The sequence below is a fragment of the Pelophylax lessonae genome (assembly GCF_965119305.1).
Source record: "Pelophylax lessonae genome assembly, chromosome: 1".
Lineage (NCBI taxonomy): Eukaryota > Metazoa > Chordata > Amphibia > Anura > Ranidae > Pelophylax > Pelophylax lessonae.
This window is the reverse complement of record NC_138768.1, coordinates 716,556,568-716,575,191: the sequence shown is the minus strand read 5'-3', so window position 1 is coordinate 716,575,191 and position 18,624 is coordinate 716,556,568.

Sequence of the window (18,624 nt, the reverse complement as noted above, 5' to 3'; positions counted from 1 at the left end):
ACACTGTCCCACTCTCCTGCTAAAATGGCAGCGGCTATAGCTAATACCCCAGCTGCTGCAGGTGTGCCTGTACGCCCTGTGAGGCCTGCCCAGTGTTCCATTTCTCCTCAGATTTCTGGGTCACTCTCTCAGCAGTTTAAGGCCTCATGCATACTGGACGTTTTTGGAGCTGCTGTTAGAAGCGTCAGACGTTTTTTTTGCAGCTGCAGAATGCCCATCCATGTTATTCTATGGCCTCATGCACACATAGAGCTTTTAGGAGCTCCAAGTGGCATAGGCGTTTTACAGCTCCAAAAAAAACCCCAGGAACTGTGTTCTGGAGCTGCAGCGTCAAGCTGTAAAAATGTCTGATGCTGCTAAAGGCTGAATAACGTTGCTTAACGTGCGTTAAGCCACGTTATACGTTTTTTTCTTCCATTCAAAATCAATGGTTCCCCTGATCCGACTTGCGGCACGACTTGCGCTGTGAGAATCTTGAGGGGGAAAAAATGGCGTGGGGTTCCCCCCCAGGTTCCAAACCAGGCCCTTCGGGTCTGGTATGGAATTTGAGGGTAGCCCCATGCCAAAAAAACGGCATGGGGTCCCCCCCAAAATCCATACCAGACCCTTATCCGAGCATGCAGCCCGGCAGGCAAGGAAAGGGGACGAGCGAGCCCCCCCCCCCCCCCGGACCATACCAGGCCACACGCCCTCAGCATGGGGGGGTGTGGGTGCTTTGGGGCAGGGGGGGCTCTGCACCCCCTACCTCAAAGCACCTTGCCCCCATGTTGATGAGGACAAGGGCATCATCCCCACAACCCTGGCTGGTGGTTGTGGGGGTCTGCGGGCAGGGGGCTCATCGGAATCTGGAAGCCCCCTTTAACAAGGGGGCCCCTCAGATCCCGGACCCCCTCCCTATGTGAATGGGTATGGGGTACACTGTACCCCTACCCATTCACCCCATAAAAGGCAGTGTGTGTAAATAACGACAGGAGACGTTTTGAAAAGTTTATTAAAAATCTTCATCCGGTCTTCTCCGCTCTGGTCTTCTCCTCTCCGCTCTTCTGATCTTGTCCTCTCTGCTCTTCTCCCCTCCACTCTTCTGCCCTCCTCTGGTCTTCTTCTTCCTCCGGTCCTCCTCCGACGCTGTCACCAGTGATTATGCCGGTCTCCGGTCTCTGCAGCTTATTATATAGTCATTAGGGGTGGGGCCTCCCGGTGATGTCACCGATGATGTCACAAACAAGCACGGCCGCTTCATCTCTCCTACACCTGATCCAGCAGACTCAATGGAGTTATTTCAATCTAACTTGTGGCAACGCCCTTTTGATAGTGCTCCTGCTTGATTCAACTTCTTGCATACATACTTGTCATTTTTCAGTAACCCTTTGTTTGCAGGATCCTTTTTTCTTCCCACTATTTTTTATAGTGAATATGCAACACTTTTTGCTTTACATCATTCGCTGATACTAGCTTTGACTTCTTTAAGCCCACATTTTTGGGATTTTTTCAAGCTATTTGTTATACCCCAGGTCAATAAACCCCATGCCACACCATCCTTTCTCCAATTTTACTAATATTTTTTGTATAGGCCCTTAGACCCCCCGTTAACCTGTTAAGCCCTCTTAGGGATCCTGAGGTGATATATCAAGGTCTATGGGCATAGTTTGGGCATTTTCTTTTGTTTTGCCCTCATAGCTTATCATTGGTATTGTTTATCACGGTTCGGTTATCTGTCTCTGCCAGGGTTGCTCCGTGTGCTCCCACCGGTTACCCTCAGGAGTTTGCTTTTTATACAGAACTCCTGACGTTGGCCTCATTTCCCTTAGTGGGAAACCATTGTTCTCCCACTAACGGACATCTTAATTTCTTCTTATTTTCTTCTTTTTTCTTTGTAAATTTAAATATGTCTTTATTTTACTATATGCTTTTATTATCACTTTTTGTTTTTTTCTCCTTTCTGTTCCGTCTTTTTTTCCTCCCTTCTCTTTTGCCTTTTGCTGCAATACACCTTTTTCAGTCCTTAAAGAGATAAAAGATCCTGAAGGTCGTTACCTAATCTTAACTGGGCACCTTCTAGACACTGCCGTCACCATTGTCTCTTATTATGTTCCCAATAAGAACCCTTTACCCTTTCTATCACACCTTTTACAAATAATAAGACTCCCATAAAATAGGTACACGTCTGTTGGCTGACGACTCAAACCAGGTCATTTCACCTTTTCTAGATAAGGCACCACCTGCTCCTTCATCCCCTTCGAGAAGACTATCTTTGTCCAGTTTACTTTCTCAATATAGCCTTGCCAACTCTTGGATAGAATCCAATCCAACTAAAAAGAATTTCACACATTTTTCTCATCCCCACAACTCCTTTTTGCGTATTGATCATATTTTTCTTTCTATTGGTATGCTCCCAGAACTCCTCTCTTCTAACATTATCCCCATCCCTTGGTCTGATCATAGTGCGGTTTGCACCACTCTTGCTTCCGCAATCCCTAAAGCTCATGACCCTACTTGGTATTTGAATGACATATTCCTTAAAAATCCGACTCACCGCTCCAAAATAGCTAATGCCTTGTCAGACTATTTAACTCATAATTCCTTACCTGAAACCCCACCCTTAACCCTAAGGGAAGTACATAAACCTGTACTAAGAGGTCGCGTTTGAAAAAAGAACGTAAAACCCTTAGCGATAAATTGTAATCTACTTTTAACAAATGCTATCTTGCATTCCAATGTGACCCCACACCTGCCCGGAAACATGATCTGGATAACGCTAGGCTTGAATTTGATTTATTTCTTACTGAAACGACTGACAAAACAATTCGTAGAGCTAGACACCACTTCTATCTTAAATCTAATAAGCTCGATACCCTTTTGGCACGCATGCTAAATAGAGTTCACAATCCCTCCAAACATATCAAACTTAAGATTGCGGACAATTTCTATTCTAGCAATCCTGTTAAAATTCTTGCTAACTTGGTTACTCTGGTGGCTATGCCCGATTGTTTCCTCTTTTTTGGAAGAAGTCTTTTGACTGGCCTCTAAGCTGTTTGATATGCCACTACTGCCAGACCCAACGACTGCACTTTTAAATGCAAAACCAGACATTCTTACACGCACTCAGTTTAAACTCCTTATGCAACTCTTAACAGCCGCCAAACAGACTATTGCCAAAGCATGGAAATCCTCTTCCTTAAACTTTTGTGAAACTTAACCACGAGTGAACATTTCGAAGATACATACCAAGATGTCGGCCCTTGATAATGGCACTTTGAATAAATTCAACATTATTTGGAAACCTTGGATTTCCAAGATGCTTCCCCCAGACTTCAATTAAGCTGTTTTACTTTCTTGGCAACATTCCAACACGTCCTATTATATTGTTTCCTTCTGCCTTGCCTTATTCCCAATAATTGTTCCCACTTCTTTTCTATATCTTCCACTCTTTTTCCTTTCTGGCATTCTTGCCTTCTGTTTTCTTCTCCTTCCCTCTATTTGTTTATTTTTATTATTATTTGGTTTCTATTGATTGTGGGAAATATTCCCAAAGTGTATCCAAAGCACAAGCCCAAGGTGTGAGGGCATGGGTTTGGATGGAAACAAGAATGTAGACGGAAAAATAGATGAGGAACAAGGAAGAAAGAAACTAGGAAAGAAAAAGGGGGAGGGGAGAGGGAAGGGAAACAAAAATGGGGGAGAGAGAGGGAAGGGAGAAAGGGGAGAGAAAGGGGAGAAGAAAAAGAGAGGGAGGAGAGGGGGGGAAAAAGGAAGGGAAGAGAGGGGACAAAAATGAAAACTGGGAAAGAAGGAAAGAGAGAAGGGAAACAAGAGAAGTGGGAAAAAAAGTGTTGAGGGCTGATGGGATTTTTTAGGTACCAGATAGAACAAAAAGAAAAAATGTTTATAAAAACTAAAAAAGTTTATTGGTACATATTAAAACCAGTTTATATGATGCAAATCATGATATACATAGAAATACATTAGGTATATATGAGATGAAATATAAAATGAGGCATATAGGCGTAAGGCAACAATGTGTAGTAGATTGGGTCCAATGAGGAGCATCAGACCATTCCCGACATGTTTCGTGGGCACAAAGGGTCCGCTTCTTCAGGGGAGTAGAACACATAGAATATAATATGCCTTGAATAGCCTATTCATGTTTCCTGAGGAAAACACACATATCTCATAAAATAGGGAGATCAGCCAAGATTATAGAATGCAGCTGGAGCTGGAGTCCAGAGACCAGTATTAATCCTGTTTGGAATTATGCCAGATGAACAGGGGTAAGTTGAGATAGCATAGTGATGGTAATTTGAATCAGGCACAGGACAAGCTGTGCCATTAAGAAATGCTCCGTGGGCCAAATGCTTAGCCTAGGCAATGGATCATCTGCAACATGCTGCAATGGCGCTGAACGCCGTCTCCTCAGGAGACGGCGTTCAGCGCCATTGCAGCATGTTGCAGATGATCCATTGCCTAGGCTAAGCATTTGGCCCACGGAGCATTTCTTAATGGCACAGCTTGTCCTGTGCCTGATTCAAATTACCATCACTATGCTATCTCAACTTACCCCTGTTCATCTGGCATAATTCCAAACAGGATTAATACTGGTCTCTGGACTCCAGCTCCAGCTGCATTCTATAATCTTGGCTGATCTCCCTATTTTATGAGATATGTGTGTTTTCCTCAGGAAACATGAATAGGCTATTCAAGGCATATTATATTCTATGTGTTCTACTCCCCTGAAGAAGCGGACCCTTTGTGCCCGCGAAACATGTCGGGAATGGTCTGATGCTCCTCATTGGACCCAATCTACTACACATTGTTGCCTTACGCCTATATGCCTCATTTTATATTTCATCTCATATATACCTAATGTATTTCTATGTATATCATGATTTGCATCATATAAACTGGTTTTAATATGTACCAATAAACTTTTTTAGTTTTTATAAACATTTTTTCTTTTTGTTCTATCTGGTACCTAAAAAATCCCATCAGCCCTCAACACTTTTTTTCCCACTTCTCTTGTTTCCCTTCTCTCTTTCCTTCTTTCCCAGTTTTCATTTTTGTCCCCTCTCTTCCCTTCCTTTTTCCCCCCCTCTCCTCCCTCTCTTTTTCTTCTCCCCTTTCTCCCTTCCCTCTCTCTCCCCCATTTTTGTTTCCCTTCCCTCTCCCCTCCCCCTTTTTCTTTCCTAGTTTCTTTCTTCCTTGTTCCTCATCTATTTTTCCGTCTACATTCTTGTTTCCATCCAAACCCATGCCTTACACCTTGGGCTTGTGCTTTGGATACACTTTGGGAATATTTCCCACAATCAATAGTATACATTCTAGGGATGTGGTACCTTCTCTCTTTTTTTGATTTATTACAAACATATTCTCGATTTATTTGGTTTCTAGTAATCTTTCGATACAATTTACTTTCTCTACTAAATTTGAGTCCTCGTTTATTTTGAACAATTGGATGACTATGTGCCATGCTATATTAAGCTGTTCTTCATATGTTCTATGAGATACTTTTGTTAGTCAAGATATGTAACTTTTTCGAAGATCCTTTATTTGTGGAAGGTTCTCATTACCTGTTCTCCTTCTGGGTCACAGCTTGAACCCATTAGGGGTGACCCATAGGGAGGACATGGACACGCTATTACTATTATTGCAACCCCATTTACTTCCACTTCTACATTATTTATTATACTAATTAACTTTTCATTATCGCTCATTGACTCTCTCTATATCTTGTATACCATTTGCCCACTCTATATTTGGACTCTTATCTTCTTTACATTTTTCCACTTCTGTTGTATCTATTGTATGTACATAACTCTAATAAAATACTTTAAACAAAAAAAAAAAATTAAACATGGGATCCAGGATGTTAGTGGCAGTATCCTGGAGTTATGATAGCAGCTGAGTGAAGTAATCAAACAATCTGGGTTTAACAATAATAAAGTTACCCTGGAATGCAAACACATCAAATTTATTGGTAGGCACAAACAATAGTCCTTTTTGAGTAGGCTCATCTTTGCTGATGTGAGGGTATGTTCGCTAAGGTTGAATTTCGCACACCGGTTTATGTTCTCGAGTGACCTCTTCCCCATCAAGTGGTGGCCCCTTCTCCACGTTTCCTCAAGCAGGGCCTGATTGATGCTGGAATAAGTAGTTTGGGACCTTGTAAAATAGGATGCTAAAAGGGCTGGATGTATTAGCAAAATCTTTTGAATCTGAGGATGAGTTGCCTAAACTGGCTGTTCGGATGATTGATTCTGCATCAGAAGAGGAAATGTTGAGACTTGGCAGGCAAAGCACTCAATCCACCATAGTATAGTCATCATTGACCTATGATCATTTTGTTGAAATTTTGTAAAATTGTTCTCCAGTTTTTTTACCCGTTTGGAATCTGTAGCAGATTTCAGGATTGGGGGAGTATATGAGCTCCTCAGACAAATCAGGAGAAACTGAGATCAATTGTTTTCCCATGAATTCAATGGTAAGCAGAATGAAGCCATAGCTGCACTTTTTAAGTCCTTTCATTTGTCACGATGGCTTTCCATATTGTTTCTATACATACAGTATTGTTTCTGATTTCATTTCCTCCTTTTGGCCACTAGAGGTGTCTGGTGTATACTTCTGATTGCTAGCTCTTTTGAACTTTTTTTTTTTCTTTCTATTGCTGCTGCTTTCATTTACACTATATTATTCTTCATTAGTTCTCAGCTTGTACTTAGAGGCAATTGGCTGTTTGTCTTTTAACTCACTGGTGGCCTGTCTTTTTTCTTTCCGCAATTTCACCTTATCTTGGGTGACCTGTCACACTTTTGTCTATGAAGTTATTGTGTGTCTCTCAGCCTTCCCATGGAGGCTAAAAGCTGCCTCCATTTTGTTTTTCCTCATTGTCCTTTATTTGTATTGTTAACAGTTTGTGGGCCCCACTGATATGGTGTTTACTTGTAGTAGGCAGGTACTTATGATTTTAATTTTACCATACTGTGTTTTGCTTGCACTTGTATGGATTTCATGGTACATACTGCATAACGTCAGGTTATGGGTGGTAGTGGAAGTCATTGGTGGGATTTTAATCTTGCTTTGTCACTAGGAATTTTTTGTTTTGAGAAAGGTGGGCTGCAAAATGTCGACCTGAATAAACTACACTTTCAAATATTAGCTCAACTCTAGTGAAATGCACATATTTACCGATGCTTACCGTTACTTTATATGCACTAGAGCCATCACCCATGGTAGAGTGTGTGGTGGCCACCACTCTACTCGCTCTATATAAAAATTAACAGCATATATATATATATATATATATATATTGAGACACTGGCTGTCAGGATTGTGGACAGTGTGTCATCTAGGTTCTCACCTAAGCTACTTTGATATAAAGAAAAAGAACGTTTGTCCTGTCCTTGGTTGTCTCGCTATGTGGGAGCCTGCTACTGGGTGAAAAGGCTGACTCCTGACAGAACAAAAAAAGGATAGAAGAGCTGTTTGCTTTGGCAAACCCAATAGGGGTATCCTGTTAGTCAGGTACTCAAATAAGTTTAAAGTGGTTGTAACACCTGTACACTGGGCACATCATTTAATGAAACAGATTATTGGGTTGTAGGCATAAGACACAGTGCCTTAACAATCACTGGAATGGCTTGGACAAGCATATTGTGTTATACTATGGCTTTACTGTGTTTGTTTTCTGCCATGCTGAAAAAAAGTGCAGCAAAAACCTGCTTGGACTGTTTCTAGATGTCCTTGTCTCATGTGTGGTTACCGCTGCCAATACCAGTGTAGCCTGTCCCCCTTTCAATTTGGGGTGGTGCTTGAAAGTGGGTAGCACCCTAAAGAGATAGACTCCCATGGTTGTATAAAAACAATTTTTTTGGCTACTGCAAGGGACAAACCACTTAACTGACCAACAGCTGCAAAAGCTGACTGCAGCCCACTTAAAGAGACATCAGCAAGTGAACCTGTCTGTACAACAGCAGATAGAGGCTCTGCCAGAGAGGCAGAGGTCTATGCTTTGACAGCTAGTGTAGAGCAATTTATGGAAATTGTACCCAGGGGATAATGTTGAAGTCTATCTTAAAATCTTTGAGTGAGTTGTAGAATGGGAGAAGTTACCCTGTTAGCAAATAGTATATTGAATTATAGTGTATCTGACATTGAGTGTAACCTTGACTGTAAGGTTCCATCTTGTAATCATGATTTTGAGTATGTGCAGGACTTGTCATAACCATACTTCAGAAAGTGTCTATATTAGGCCTTTTACATAATGTCAGCTGATGGGAGACATGTTTACCCAATGTAGTATTTATGTATTATTACAAGATGGAAGGAGTTCTTGACGAACAGATAAAAGGTGTGACAGGTTACTAAATGTACAATGCAGTCAAAACCAAAAGCTAAAGCAATCCTGTAACTATTATTTTTGGAAATTCTTGGTTCTTTCTTTTTGATCCATTGACCTGGAACAAGTATGCAGAAATGAATTCAAAACTCTGGATGTGCCTGATTCTGGGTAAATGGTAGACTGACAGACTATATTGACATACTGTAAATTAGCCACAGGACTAGGTTTATAACCATTCAACAAGCCCTTTCAAGGTGGTTAGTAACAACTACGCACATTTTTCTGTTATAAGACTCACAATCAAGGATCCATCCATGAACTGATGTAGCGCACCCCTTTTGCTTACCTGTTGCAGGAGGGCTGTTTCCATACACACCTACTATAAATTTCTAGAGACTTCTCATAGCCAATCATGTTTACTAAAACAATCTTCAAAATCAGACATGATTAAATCATACCTTGAAAGTTTGAGTCGGATTAGTAATGTTTTAGGCAGAGAGTATACAACACAGACCTACCTACCTCACAGGGCTTGCCTGGAACCTGGCTTCAGTGAATTATAAAGGCCCGCAGCTGACTTTCAGACATTCGCACTGAAACCTAGTAATTAGATAGTAAAGTATAGCAATTGTACTTGTTTTAAACTTTTTTTTTTTTTTTAACAGTTCTTCGGTTATTTTCTGGTTTCCAGACTTAAGTAATTTATGTCACATACATCCTAAGAGTCTTCAGGGGGGGGGTTTTCTAAGCTAAGCATACCCTCCTGCCTGCATGCCTGATCTAAGAGCAGATGTATACCAGAAAGTAAATGCTACATAAGCCATCTGCCCTTACTCAAGATGGCCACAGCCAGACATGCGAAGGGGGTAATTTCTCAGCAAAAAAAAATGCATAGAGGCATGGATGGATGGGGGATTTTTGTTGGATACTAAAAATTAATTAAAGTGTTACTAAACCCACAACGGTAAAATCTGTCTGTATATATAGTAAAGCATGCTTGTTCTACGCAGCGTGGAACCTAAGGGGTTAATCCTCTGATTTGAGTAAAAAAACATCTGTTTGATCCAGTCTTCTCTGTACCTCCCCTTCTTCCACTGTCCTCAATATATCTGCTGAATGAACAGATGCTAGGGGACAAGCTGCACATGCTCAGTTTCGTTTGTAGTGCTAGAGAGTTTTTCTTTAGAGAGTGCATGTGATCAGCACAGGACCAATCAGCACTGTCCAGACAGAGGGTCAGGGGTCCTGCAGCCTTATAGGAAGGCTGATAGAAGTCACAAGACTGCTATATACTGCTGATGAGAAAATGTATTTAGCAGCTTATATTTATTAAAACTATTGCATTTCCATATTCTGTGTACTGTGAATGCAGGTTCTGGTTTTAGTAACACTTTAAATAGCGTATTTCGCTTGTGTTGCTTCAATATCCCAGAAATTATCTAACTGCTTATTTAGGCTATTGCAGTAATCTGTTACCATTGGCTTATCAACGCAGAAACAGCAGCAAGTGCTCATTATTTCACTTTAAAGAGGTTGGCTAGTAGTGTCAGCCCACACCGATTAAAATCGTGCAAAATTATTCAGCCCCTTTACTTTCAGTGCAGCAAACTCTCTCCAGAAGTTCAGTGAGGATCTCTGAATGATCCAATGTTGACCTAAATGACTAATGATGATAAATAGAATCCACCTGTGTGTAATCAAGTCTCCGTATGAATGCACCTGCACTGTGATAGTCTCAGAGGTCCGTTTAAAGCGCAGAGAGCATCATGAAGAACAAGGAACACACCAGGCAGGTCCGAAATACTGTTGTGGAGAAGTTTAAAGCCGGATTTGGATACAAAAAGATTTCCCAAGCTTTAAACATCCCAAGGAGCACTATATTATATAAAATATTGAAATGGAAGGAGTATCAGACCACTGCAAATCTACGAAGACCTGGCCGTCCCTCTAAACTTTCAGCTCATACAAGGAGAAGACTGGTCAGAGATGCAGCCAAGAGGCCCATGATCACTCTGGATGAACTGCAGAGATCTACAGCTGAGGTGGGAGACTCTGTCCATAGGACAACAATCAGTCGTATACTGCACAAATCTGGCCTTTATGGAAGAGTGGCAAGAAGAAAGACATTTCTTAAAGATATCCATAAAAAGTGTAGTTTAAAGTTTGCCACAAGCCACCTGGGAGACACACCAAACATGTGGAAGAAGGTGCTCTGGTCAGATGAAACCAAAATCTAACTTTTTGGCAACAATGCAAAACGTTATGTTTGGCGTAAAAGCAACACAGCTCATCACCCTGAACACACCATCCCCACTGTCAAACATGGTGGTGGCAGCATCATGGTTTGGGCCTGCTTTTCTTCAGCAGAGACAGGGAAGATGGTTAAAATTGATGGGAAGATGGATGGAGCCAAATACAGGACCATTCTGGAAGAAAACCTGATGGAGTCTGCAAAAGACCTGAGACTGGGACAGAGATTTGTCTTCCAACAAGACAATGATCCAAAACAAAGCAAAATCTACAATGGAATGGTTCACAAATCAACATATCCAGGTGTTAGAATGGCCAATTCAAAGTCCAGACCTGAATCCAATCGAGAATCTGTGGAAAGAACTGAAAACTTCTGTTCACAAACGCTCTCCATCCAACCTCACTGAGCTTGAGCTGTTTTGCAAAGAGGAATGGGCAAAAATTTCAGTCTCTCGATGTGCAAAACTGATAGAGACATACCCCAAGTGACTTACAGCTGTAATCGCAGCAAAAGGTGTCGCTACAAAGTATTAACTTAAGAGGGCTGAATAATTTTGCACGCCCAATTTTTCAGTTTTTTATTTGTTAAAAAAGTTTGAAATATCCAATAAATTTCGTTCCACTTCATGATTGTGTCCCACTTGTTGATTCTTCACAAAAAATTACAGTTTTATATCTTTATGTTTGAAGCATGAAATGTGGAAAAAGGTCGCAAAGTTCAAGGGGGCCGAATACTTCGCAAGGCACTGTATGTGTACATCTGGACAAAAGTCATGAGACTGCTGGTAATTAGACATCACACATATTATCCATTTTGCAGCTTGCTTATATACGTTTTGTAAGTCAATACTGCATTGGGTGGAAAAGAAACCTTTGCCGGGGGGGACAACAACCAACTAGCCCTTTCATGATAGGATTTCCGTGGGCTAAAGAGAAAATTACTGCACAGTGTGCCATGGTGCAAGGTGGGTGATCCTAAATGACTTATGACACAACATTCCACATTTTCTAGCATAAGCTTCCTTTGTGGCTCTTGGTATTCAGTCCCTTTACATCTCAAATCATGGAGGTTTATGCTGAAATACTTCCCTCTGGCAAATGGCATGTTAGGAGGTAAAACAGGGAGTAGATAGATTTATAATGCCCAGCATGTATCACTGACTATAAATCCCACTACAACATCTGAATGGTAAAATACTAATAAGGGCCACCAGCCCAACATATCTCATTAGTAGTATCCTCCACTGTATTCTGATCCTTTCATAGGTTTCCCTTTTTGACTTTCCTAAGAACATGATGGCCATTAAATGTGGACTGGAGGAAAGAAAACTGCAAAAATGCCTCTCGGTAATTCTATATACAAAGACCCTGGACGTAATGCGTCTCCAACACGGTCTTTTGCAGCACAAAAAGTCTGTTTGCTTAAAACATATATATCCAAAATGTTATTTAATATTATAGAAAGTAACACAATCTGAAAAAAAATTAAATGGATATTTTTCACAGAACACTACAGAACATGGGACACAATATTGACATAGAAAGGGACCTTTGTATTTAGTCTTACAAAAAAAAAAAATCCCTGTTAATGTTTTTTCCTTTTAAGTTATAATGCTAAGCATGACAGGTAAAACATCCTTTACAATATGATACACGGACACAATAAAAACCAAGGTACAAATGTGCTGTTAGAATTCAGCAACGTCAGGGAAGACATATCATGAACTGCATTTTTCTTTATATGAAATACTGTACAATATAAACAGAGCATCCATATGTGGATGGGCTTTACAGCAACCAGAGACCGAGAATTAGATTTTTTTTATTATTTTTTTTTCAGTGCAAACACATTTATACAAGGCAGTCTTGGCTGCAAAATTCTCTTTACACATACAGTAAAGTCCTCCTTGTATGTATTGACTTTATTCCCCTAATGTAATAGTCACATTCAGTCACTGACTTGAAGAAATAAGTATGACTTCTTTCACATGAGTTTTATCTATAAACAACAAGGTCATAGCAGAGTCAACTCATCGGTAGTATTGAAATATCTGGCTTTGTTCATCATAGGACAGTCAAGCTGGCAAATTTACGATGAAAGTCACCGGCCCCTGAAGACTTGCAATGGCTCGGTGACGTCAGGAAGAAACCTTCGGCTGTAACGCAAAGAGTTGGTGGACTTTCCAACTGTTATGAAACTAATAAAGGTTTGTCTGCCCTTAAATTTACAATATACATTTCATATAAAAACCCAAAATGTAGTCTTTGTGAAACAAACCACGGTAATGAAAAATTATGGTTCGTTATACAAAAAATGTTGATGTTCTTAAGAGGATTCCATATGATTCAAATGTTTGTTTTGTACAGTATACTTTAACATTGCTGCCGTTAAAAGTTGTGGAGGTAGTTGTATGTAAAAACAAAAAAAAAAAAAAAATATATATAAAGCAAACAAAAACACATTAGTAAAATACAACATGTACTGTAGCAACAATTTGACTCAAGTGTGCAAAAAGCCATTAGATTTGTGTTGATGTTTTGAGGCTGCACATAATGCATTTGCGTAAACCGAATGCAACAAGCTCTGAAATAAAATTCAATACCAGTAGACAGTACTTGGAATATTTTTTTTGTAACATTATAACCTGCTGAATAATTTCTATACACTGACAGTCATAAAAAAGTTCTGTTCCCTAGTCCCTAATACTGCATAACGTTATTTTGGAATTCAGTTGATAGGTGGTCAACTAAACGTGTCATAGGAAATTATAAAACACTCTTTATTGCCATTTTGTCTATTTTTTTTTTCTTTGTACTGGGTACTTTTAAAATAAAATATTCTGAGATGTTTGAAAAGCGACCTAAAATCTTGTCTGCCTAAAACCTTGAAAATATTGATAGACTGGAAGGAACTCATCCAACCTTAAGTGGCATATTAGCACCAGTTGTAAACACATTATATACTACAAAGTAAAATATACATGGGAATTAAATTAAATGTGTAGTAGCTTAAGTTTTTTTTTTTTTTTTTTGTTATATATACTCAGCTTAAAGTGTACCCTTTACTTACAGGGTAGGACCAATCCAAACTAATAAACCAATGGTGGATTGCTATCAATGTGCTGAAAAACTTGCTGACTTCTTGGAAAAACAGTGGTAAGATATCCTCTTAGAAGTTCCCACCCACCAAAAAAAAAAAAAAAATGTGTCACCTCCATTCCAAAAGGTATCACCCACACTCAGAAAATCCATGAGGAAGTGTGACATTCATTTTTGGTTTTATAATGACCAGTGTAATGGAGGCAGGATTGGAACTATGCCAAGGATGTCCTGTTCCCATAAAAAAAAAAGTCAGCGTGTGATTCAATGATGAGAACACAGCAAACGTTTCACAAAGTAAATGGCCAATATCTAAGTTAAACCAATACTTGTGCAGTCAAAGCATATGTCTCCAGATGTCAAAAGCTCCCAGGAATATAGGCTAAGCAAATATTATAGGCTAAGCCTAATATTAACAGCAAAAAGTGACCAATTTCATGAACGGAAGGTAATCTGAAGGAATAGTAGATACTGTTCTCCAAGAGTTCTTGAACTAAAAATTCATAAAATCCATTCAAAGTGTATTCTGTTTAAAGTGGTTGTAAACCTCAGGCATGAAATATGAATTAAGCATCTCTCTCTATAGTGTGTACTTGTCTCAATCCAGAGCACTAAGTGTAATTTCTGTCTGCTGTCTTGTTTCTCTGTTATCTGCATGAGTCACTTCTGATATGTTCTCCTTACAGCGGTAGTATACCGCTTTTTGTGACTTTTACCTACAGGTAAGCCTATAATAAGGCTTACCTGTAGGTACAATTAATATCTCCTAAACCGGCACGGTTTAGGAGATATTTGCACTGCATGCAGCAGCTGACGCTAGCGGCACATGCGCTCTGAAGGTCCGGCGGACCTTCAGAGTTCCTTGCTGGAAAGTTAATCCCCCGCGCGTATGCGCGGGAGTGACGTCTCGCGGCTCCGGCCACTCACAGAGCTGGAGCCGCCGAACCCGGAAGAGACGCCGAGTGATCGTGTCCGATCCCACAGCAGTGTCCGGGGGTCCATGTCGGGGCTTCGTTTTAAGGTAAGTTTTTCATAATGAGCTAGTATGCGATGCATACTAGCTCATTATGCCTTTGTCTTGCAGGGGTTTTTTTTTTGAGTATACTACCGCTTTAACTGAGGGAGTTTCAGCACACAGCCTGTTGACAACCTCAGCTCTGTTCCTGTGTGCAAGGGGTTGTTTCCCTTCCTTCTAGTCATCTCTCAATGATCTCTGCAGAGTGTAACTTCACCTTCTTTCTGCCCCTGCTTTCTAAATAAAAACTCAGACAAGCTGTAAAAATTCTGTATTTTTAACAGCTGTAGAGGAGAGAGGGCTGCAGAGAAACAGGCTAGTCACTTCAGCAGGTATACTGTATGTAAGGGTTTACAACCACTTTAATGAGGACGTACATTTTTTTTTTTTATCCCCAAGGACCATACTATGAACAGATGCCCCTTTTGTAGACAAAGCAGTGGATTAGCAAGACACAAGCCTTTTTCTATATTCTTAGATACTTCCGTTCACTAAATAGAGACAAACGAAATCCTAAAATGCTTGAGAACTTGTAAAGGATGAATAAATAAAAAAAAAAAAACTGCCTTCTTCTGAGATGCAGTATTTCTTTTAACGATTGAAACATTAAATTGATAAAGGGGGATGCTGAGAATAACTTTACAGAAAAGCATACTAGTGCTCTAGAACATTACAACTGCCAGCTGACATACCAAGCTCTTCCAATATTTGACTCAAAGTTTCCAGCAGCTTGTGTTTTGTATAACCACATTCTGTAAATCACACTTGACAAAATGGATCACAGAAATGCACATTCATATTTACCTTGCAGGTTTGAAGATCGCAGAGATTTCAAAAATGAAAAGCGAAAAACAAGAATCCTTAGTGACTAATTGATTAAAAAATAATGCGAAAAGAAAACTTAGTGTTCGGTAATACTTCATACTGTTCAACCAATCATCGTCACAAATTATGTCATTTTGAGAAGCCTAATTTAGGCATTATAATCACAGCTACATAAAATAAAATTATATCCTTCCTTTTGAAAGAAATCGTATTACTAGGCTAAACTTGCCTTTCTTTTTCCTTAGAAACAAAGTTAAAAAAATGCAGGTAACAAACAAAAAAAAAAATCACCTATTATTCTCCATCAACTAATTTCCGGAGCTGCACGTATACCTCAAGAAAGTAAACACTCTTGATTTGTTCCAAATGTTTATCTGACTCGTATTATTCTCACTATACAGCCTACGCTTCCACAGAGTCTAACCTTGTAATGTTCAGTTAGGGATATCCTAGTTTTGGATAAAAAAAAGTTTTGCTAATGGAGATTATCCCTGAATACCACAGCTAACCACTAATTCCCACCATAACCTGCCTAAATCAATATATTTTCTGCATGTTCCTCTACAGCAGGGTTTCTCAACCAGGGTTCCGTGGAACCCTAGGGTTCCTCCTGAGGTTGCTAGAGGTTCCTTGAACAATGGGCAATTTCTGTCTCTCAAATAAGTTTCCAATGACACCATTGTTCCTTTTAGCTATCTGTAAGGGGGTAATTATTCCCAATGATGACAAGAGTAATGGCCCGTACACACGATCCGAAAATCGGACGAAAAATAACGCTTGTGAAAAGATCGGACGATAATCTGATCGTTAGTACACAGCTTACGAGAGGGGATCACGACAGTTCGCCCGATATTATCCGGTCGTGCAAGCATAAAAATTTTGATTGCATTATAACACATCGTACGATAATCGTATTATCAGTATGTTGTTCGTCCGAAAAAAATGGTGAGTAGTAGACAGCGCATGAGCAGTAGACATCATTTCCCCTCACGCTACAGCGGGGTTACGCATACCGGAAGCTTTTGAATCATCGTCCGAGAAAATTTGTATCATAAGTAACCTCTCCCATTTGCGAATATAATTGAGATTTCCTAGCAACCAAACAAAAACGGACGGAACGTCGTCCGATTTTCGGATCATGTGTACTAGGCATTAGGAGCATTCTTCCCACTGACTGTCACACTAATGTGTCATGAGCTGTAGATTTTTTCATTTTTTGCAGGGGTTCCCCAAGATCAGAAATTTATTTCAGGGGTTTTCTGTGTTGAAAAGGTTGAGAAAGGCTGCTCTACAGTCTAACTGATGTAAATGACAATAGGTATATGATGCATTGTGCAGCCTCTGCATCATTCTCCTACTGCATATGTCTCAGATACTATAGACGCAGATGACTACTGGCAACATCTTCACAGCTTTGTGTTTTCCTGTGCACGAAGAACAAGTAAAAGACAGCACATCAGCAGTGCTGCTGTGTATGTTGCAATAGTGAGCTATGAAAACAAAACAGTGATGGTTTTGCATACCTTAGGGTAGAACACTACTTGATTTCTGGTAGCTAAACCCTACTGCTAAAATTAAACAGCTAACAGTAGCATTTGATCTTTGAACAAACAAAAGGCTCCATCTGTGCTGATTACACATAGAGAATGAAGTAAGAATTATGTGCAATTTCACAATACTTAAAACGCTTGTGTTTGAGCACTGTTACATTCTACCTGTGTAGCTGACACCATAGGCAGACATTTGTTCTATCTGTTTTATAAATCAGTCCCTACTACTTTGTACTAAAAATCGTCTACATAGCTTGGGATTTATGTTGAAGAGCATAGCCTATGTTTTTAAATGTAATTTAACTTAACTAAAAGGCAGATTTATTATTTAATGGGGTTTTCGTTTACCGATTTGTTCTAACCCTACAAAAATATGCTTCTTTTCCTTCTGTGTGTTTTTCTGGATTTCTATTTGATTTAGACATAACTGGTAATATTCAGTGCTCCATTAGAAACTGTTTGGGAACACATAATGACAACACACAGACGTTCGGAGAGTTTGTCCATATCCCAATATTTTGTTCTGGTGATAAAACATATGTGAAAATCACACAGGGATTCCAGAAACAGAAAAGAGAAAATTATGAAGGGGGTAATTAAAGAAAGATAACCAAATGTTTAAAATACTTGTAGTGTAAAATGAGAACGCTGTAAATGCATACAGAAATCCAAAATGCTCCGTACGGACATATTTGGCACTATAGTTCCTCGGCTTCCCTATGGCTCTGCTATGCTGCTAATTCATTGGTACTGTCAAAAGATCTGTGGACAGAGAAACTAAATGTGACATTTTAAAGCAGCAGCGCTAGGTATACATAAATAAAAAGGTATACAAGATATGAAAAATGTTATACGAGAGCCCATTCATCGCAACTAAAAAAAAAATAATGTATTTGACATACTGAGCTTAAAGAATAAGACTTACTCAATAACCATTTTTGCCCGACTTCACCTTTTTGGACTAGAGCGAACTTAAATCTGGTTTCTGTAAGCCAATGTAGGCTGTTACTGCACTTCGTTCTACGCAAGCCAGTCCTCTTGTATTTCTTTTTGCAAACTACAAATAGCACAACAGATTTGGGGCCTGTGTTGATGACCTTTGGTTTGCTTCAAAATGGTTTTGCATGCCAACTTCTCTCTGCACCTCAAGCAGATTATACAGAGGTTAAATGTGCCTGTCAATTCCTGAAAGATCTCAAAAATGTCCCAATCTGATCTGATGCCAAACTCATGCCATTAACACAGTCCCAAAGTCTGTCTATACTGGCCCTTTCCTAAGTCTTCCAACGACATAACTACTGAATCAGTTCCTGATACAGCTATCAAGCTTTTTACTTTCCTCTTCAGTAACCATACCCTGAACAGATCCTCATGCTTCGCTTAGCAATTTGGGGTCATTTAATAAGGCAGTGCAAAGGGCAAACTGCAGTAACATGTAACCAGATTCATACCATGACTGACGAAAGGTTGCTAAAGTATGTACACATTGCTCCACAGCCAAATAAGCCATTAAAAGTGCTTCTTATCCCACTGGTATAAGCACCTTTATGGAT